The sequence below is a fragment of the Castor canadensis genome, chromosome X (genome assembly GCF_047511655.1).
Source record: "Castor canadensis chromosome X, mCasCan1.hap1v2, whole genome shotgun sequence".
Lineage (NCBI taxonomy): Eukaryota > Metazoa > Chordata > Mammalia > Rodentia > Castoridae > Castor > Castor canadensis.
This window is the reverse complement of record NC_133405.1, coordinates 1,608,227-1,614,916: the sequence shown is the minus strand read 5'-3', so window position 1 is coordinate 1,614,916 and position 6,690 is coordinate 1,608,227.

The window sequence follows — 6,690 nt, the reverse complement described above, 5'->3', positions numbered from 1 at the left end:
ATCAGTGACTTTGACCATCTTGTTTTACACTTCTTAGCATTTTGGATTTTTGTCTGTAAAGTCACATACTTTGTCCATTTCCCATTACGGTACACTAAAGTCAGGGTCCAGTCAGAGAAACGGAAACTACATATAGGATTGGTGGTGGCGGGAGACTGAGCACTGGTAAAGCCAGGGACATCGCAGTGGTAACAAGTGCGGGAAACACCTGCCACCCCCGGGCAGGGAGAACAAAAGGAAGAGGGGGTTATCAGAATCTAGAAGCTCAAAGGAGGAGCCCTTCTGAGCTGGAAATCAGGGCGTGTCACCTGGCTGCTTCCCACAATGTTGAACTTAGCTGGAGAATGAAACCAACTGATGCTGCTAAGCTAAGGGCGGAGACTGGTACCATGGCAACAGGAATAGAAAGGAAGGTTCAAGACCCTTCTCTGGGGCTTGGTGGGGTGTGGCTCAAATGGTAGACTACCTGCATAGCAAGCATGAAGCCTTGAGTTCAAACCCTAGTATCACCAAAAATAAAATAAAATAAAAGACCCTTCTCGCCTTCCCCAGCCCTCCAGTCTCTCTCTAGTGTTTCTTTTGGAGGAACCAAACAGACAGCAGACGACAAAGAATAAAGGCAGGTGCAGACTGTTCCCACCAGACTCACAAGGCATGGTCCCCCACCCGCGCCCACTTTGGCTTCTCAGCATTGGTCCAAAGCCTTCTACACATATTTAAACTTCCATCGGCAGTGATGACAACTTTATGTTTCTTTTTTTTTATTTGATTTTTTTGGTGCTGAAGTTTGAACTCAGGGCTTACACCTTGAGCCACTCCACCAGCCCTTTTTTTTTTTTTTTTTTTTTTTGTGAAGGCTTTTTTTGAGATAGGGTCTCATGAACTATTTAACCGGCTGGCTTCGAACTGTGATCTTCCTCATCTCTGCCTCCTGAGTAGCTAGGATTACAGGCGTGAGCCACCAGTGCCTGGCTTCTGCATATTTCTTTTGCCTTCAGCTGGCACCTTGACTGATTGGAGTTTTATACCTGGCAGAGTGACCCAAAGTTTCATTCTCAAAGGGTCAGAGCCCCCTGTGGCCCTGTCTTTTATGGATCTGTCTCCACAGGAAGGCAGTGCTATATCCAGACCAGAGCGAGTCTGTGCTCTGGGCCTGTTAGGTCCTTGGCACTAGGAGGCGGATTCTGCTGTGCCTGTGCATTGCCCTACCCCTGTTGCCATGGCCATGGGGTCCTTGGGCCCATTGAGCATTGGGGTGGCTTCCACTTTGTCCACTTGCATGTGGAATGGCCTCCTCTGCAGTTCATGCCCTTCTGCAAAGTCCCTCTGTGCTCCTCTTCCCCAAACTTCCTGTCACCAAACTCCCAACCCTGTTCTTTCCAAGCCCATTACCATTCGGCGAAATTATTAGCCGTTTCCTGTGAGTCAAAATAGATCCGTACTTTGGCCATGTGCCAGTCCCATTAGAAAGAACAACCAGTTGAACAGTTCAAGGTCCTGCTCAGCCTAGGATTTTCCTTTGTCTTGGTCCTTCAAGAGTTGCCACCTATAAGCCAGGCTTGTGTGACCCCTTCCCAGTCAATTGGTCATGTTGAACATTCCAGAAAGCCTGAAGAAAGGACTAAAGGAGAGTAGGCCCTGCCACAGAGTTGGTGTCAAACGAACCCGAGCCACTTGCTCTTGCAACTGTTGGTAGTTTCTGAAATCACCTGAGCTCTTACGTCCTGAGATGCCAAACCAATGGTTTGTCGGGTGAGAAAGCTCAGGCCACACGCCTATGATATGTCTGAGAGTTCGTTCTCTGCCAGGGCCCCCTAACAAGTCAAATCTGTGACTCAGAAGAGCAGTGGTGGGAGGTAGAGGGCAGGATTTGCTACAAAACCTTAGAGCTCTGTAGTGATTCCCAACCTGGTGCTTGCCAGGGTCGCCACACATTTTCACCACTTCTCATAGACCTTGCAGTGTTGTTGGACTGGCTAGGGCCAACAAAAATCATGCCTCGTTGCATGACTTTTTTGTGCTGGGGATCAAATCCAGGGCTAATCATGCACTCTATCACTGAGCTACTCTCCAGTCTGATTGGAAGAGCAGCTGGCACTGAGCCTGGGCGTGCTGCAGAGCTGCTTTTTGCTGTGATCCCCTTGCAAAACCGACAGCCTTGTAAGCTGCACAGTAAATGGGACATCATGACACCCTCATGCCAAAAAGTCCATCAAACATTATTTTTGGAGGTAGGTGGGAAAAGGTGAAGTGCCTTGGAGAGGATGTCTTCACATCCTTCAGAGCACTGAGATTCCAGAAACTTCACTGAGGTTTGCATATGTCTTATTAAGGCATCTAAAGTGCTTCGTGCTTTTTGCTCATCAGATTCAATCTGGATGATGTCATCAGTGTAGTGGGCCAGTGTAACAGTGTGAGGATCATCAGAGAGGAGTCATGTCAGAGCCCTTAAGCCAGACTGTGAGGGTGGACTGACAATCTGCCAGGCAAAAAATAAAGTGCTCTGGTGGTCTTTACAAATTGGCATGGAATAAGGTGATATTGGACCGGGCAGTAGCTGCACACCGGGGCCAGGGCTTGTGCTGTTTTGTATCTGTGGAGAGATTCCCATCTGAAACAGCAGCTATAAATACAGTCACTGTAGATTCAAGTTTAATTTACAGTCAGACTCTAGGAGCCATCTACCTCCTGCACAGGGCCAAATAGACAAATGGGAGTATAAGAGCTACCACAGGGGGCTGGCAGAGTGGCTCAAGTGGTAGAGCACCTGCCTAGCAAGCGTGAGGCCTTGAGTTCAAACCCCAGCACCACCAAAACAAAAAGAGAGAGAGAGAGAGAGAGAGAGAGAGAGAGAGGGAGATCCCAACTGCAACTTCCAAGTTCAAGGCACTAGTCTCTGTAACTTCCCTAAGAATTCTGCGTGGAGGTGTGCTGTTAAGAGTCCCTTCCATACGCACTAAGTATAAAATCTGTGGCAAACGCACCCAGCCTAATTTACTGCGCCCAGCACAATACCATACCCCAATGGTATAATGTCCTTAGGCTTCACCCACACGCAGATTCTCCCAGGTTTTTCCCGGTATCTGTTAGCAAAAATCTTGTCACTCTTTTGGCATAATGAGTCATTTCCGCCCATACTGAGGTTGGTCCCTAATTCTGGGTCAAATGGCAGCAGGGGCTGTTGCAACGGATCTTCAGGAGAGTGGGTGTCCCCTTGCAAGTCGCCTCCGGACTTCCAGGACAACCCTCAACATGTTCTCATTCTGTAAGTACTAAGTAGGGGTTGACGGTGCTAAAATCAAAGTTTGGTTGTTTCAATTACAGAATCACAATGTCGGTGGTTGGGAGAAGAAGAGCCTGAAATTTGCTACTGGTTTCAAGCCCAAGGAGACAAACAAATCAACCCCACTCCACATTTCAGAGTAGGTACCAATTTCCCTGTCCATCTGGAACCTGTCAGGAAGCAGAAGCGGTGACACAGTCCCCTAGTGCAGGCAGTGAGGACTGGGTCTGATGGACATCGTTACTTTTTTTTTTTTTTTTTTGATGTTGGGAGTGGAACCTAGGGCCTCATGTACGTTAAGCATGCACTCAAACACTGAGCTACATCCCCAGCCTCCTCCTGATAACACCTTGATCTTGGTCTTCTGGCCACAGAACTGAGAGAGAATCCATTTCTATTGTTGAAGCCACTTTAGTGTGTGGTTCTTAATATGGTAGCCCCAGGAAACGAATCTAGCCTCTAAGGCTGGGGATCAAAGGGAAAGAGTTGGAACTCCAAGAAGGGGTCCCCAGAGCTGGAGCTCAGTCTCTGAGGCAGGGACAGTGCCTAGCTAGTGCTGGGTCACTGAGCTCAGCAGGGAGATCCATGGCCTGGCATGGTGGTACACGCCTGTAATCCCAGCACTAGGAAACCTGAGGCAGGACGAATCTTGAGTTCAAGGCCAGACTGGGCTACAGAGTGAGAACCTGTCTTGTCTCAAAAGAAGGAGGAGGAGAAGATCAGAAGTGGGACTCTGGGGCCTAGGACCTTGACTTCTGAAGAGAAGGGGCCTGCTGGCTGGTGCTGGGGTCTCAGAACTCAAAGGATGGCCTAGAGCTCAGAGCTCTGAGCAGGGGCGCAGGTGCTTGGTGTTGGTGTCTCGGGTGTTGCAAAATCTGAATATTGGATTTAGTTGGGGCCTGGAAGTGACCCGCTTGCTGCTGAGTTGAGGAAGCCTCGCTAGGGTGGTGCTTGCAGAAGGAGCAAGTCCCTTCTCCCTCCAGCCTTGCGGTCCCCTGTGAACACTCCCTGGTAGAAGTGCCTAAGCGGGAGCTCAAGGGTACAGCACAGACATCCCTGGCCTGAAATCAGCATGCAGAGGAAACCCGTGGGTTGGCATGGCCACAGTAGAACCTGGCAACTCCCCTCCCAGGACATAGATCTCAGGGAAAGGGTTGCATCTGTCCACTTCATCCACAATGGCTGAAAATGAGGAACAACCCCCCTGTCCACTAACGGGAATGTGGATGAGTAAATTGTGGTGCAGCCACACAAAGGCTGCTGCCCAGCAATGCCAAGGAAAGAATGGACAGACAGTGATGTGGATGAGTCTCACAGACATGACGAGAAAGAGGTGGCACAAAAGGCCCCAGAGGGCATGGTTCCACTTATTCATCTGCAAGGACCAGGCAAGGACCCATCTGCAGCTAGAGGAGGCAGAACAGTGGTCAGCCCTGCAGCAGGGCGTTGCCTGAGGGAGGCCACAAACTTTCAAATGTCTTCTAGTTTGCTCAAGTGGTGATTGGATGTCACGCAGGCACAAAATTCAGCTGCATATTTTATTTTATGCATGCTAACTCTCAAAAAAGTGGGGTTCAGTGGATCTTCGGGGCACTGAAAATTCTGTGTGCTACTGTGATGGAGGAGGCATGTTACACATTTATCCAAAGCAGAGAGGGCCCTAATGTCAGTGTTGACTATGGACTTTAGCTGCTCTCTCCATAATGGTTCATCAGTTGTCACGAGTGCAAGATGTGTGTGTTAGGGAAACTGTGGGGTGGAGTGCAATATAGGAACTTTCTACTTTCCACTCAAGTTTTCTAAAACCTAAACTTGCTCCAAAAATCAAAGTGTGTTGGGCTGAGGCTCAGAAGCAGAGTGTTTGCCTCGCATGCATCAGGTTAGGTTCCATCCCTGGCAATGTTAAAAAAAAAATCCAAAGTGTGTTAAAAATTTAAAGACCCAGGGAGCAGCCCCAGACCATATGGCAGATCCAGATCCTACGGTCTGGAGGCTCTCTGTTTTGAGGTTTTTTTGGGGGGTGCTGGGGCTTTTTTTTGTGGCACTGGGGCTTGAAGTCAGGAACTACACCTCGAGCCACTCCACCAGCCCTTCTTTTGTGGTGTTTTTTTTTTTTTTTTCAAGATAGGATCTCATGAACTATTTGCGCAGGCTGGCTTTGAACCACAATCCTCATAATCTTTGCCTCCTGAGTAACTAGGATTGCAGGCGTGAGCCACCAGCGCCTGGCTGTATTTTGTTTTTTGCCGCTGATGTTTGAACTCAGGGCCTCACACTTGCTAGGCAGGTGCTCTTACTGCCTGAGACATTCTGCCAGCCCTTTTTCTTTGATGGGTTTTTCAAAATAGAGTCTCGAGAACTATTTGCCCAGGGCTGGCTTCAAATCAAGATCCTCCTGATCTCCACCTCCTGTGTAGCTAGGATTACAGGTGTGAGCCACTGGCGCCCGGTTGGAGGCTCTCTGAATAGAAGAAGCTATCCGCAATGTCTGACTTCCATTTGCATTCCGGGCAGCTCCTCCTGGCCTTACGTCACATTTCTGTGCTGCTTCTGTAAGGACACGGGCCAGTGGTGCACACACACTCATTTCACACCCGCTTCCACCTGGCTGAACTTTGCTGTGCGGCCCCACCTAGGTGCAGAGGCGGCTGGGGAACGGATCTTCATCTGAGCTGCTGCATGCCCAAATCAGAAGTCTACTCTTATGGAAGAATGAGCAGGTCCTGGGGAACAGAGGCAGGCAGACGCTGTGGTAAGTGGAGACGGAGTGGGGACAAGGAGACTCGCCAAGCCTGAAGGGTTCTGCCCTAACTAGGAGCAGAGGAGAGGGCAAGAGCTGGGAAGCACGCAGTGTTAGGAGTCGGGGTTTGTAGCGATAAAAACTGCTACTGGAGGTTTGTCTGCTGAGGGGACTGGTGCAACGGGGACCAGGAAAGATTAGAGACACAGAAAAGGGAAGGCGAGACAGGCAGTAGAAAAGTGCTCAAATGAATCATGGGGCTTGGATGGGAGCAGCGCCCGGGTAGAGGGATTTAGGGTTGGGGTGGACAGGCTTGGGAGTGGGAACAAGAGGCAAAGCACTGTCATTGGAGGCTTCCCACTTGCTCAGATAAACAAAGTCCTCGGATAAGAGAGGAGGGGCTGGAGGTTGGGAGAATGGCGTGAGATCTTGGCGAGCAAGAGAGGAAACAGACTCTGGAAATTTCCACAGAAGGCGACTGATTCCTATGGGGTCATTCACTGGGCATGCTTTGTGCTGGTTTAGGGGGCTGGGCACACCAGGGGACATCATGCTGGTTGCCCTGAACCAGGGAGCCAGATGGACACTTGCAGGTTGTCTTGGTGGATGTGTTCCATTGGATAGGGAAGAGGCTTTCAGGCACTGGCCCTAAGTTAGGGGCAAGGGC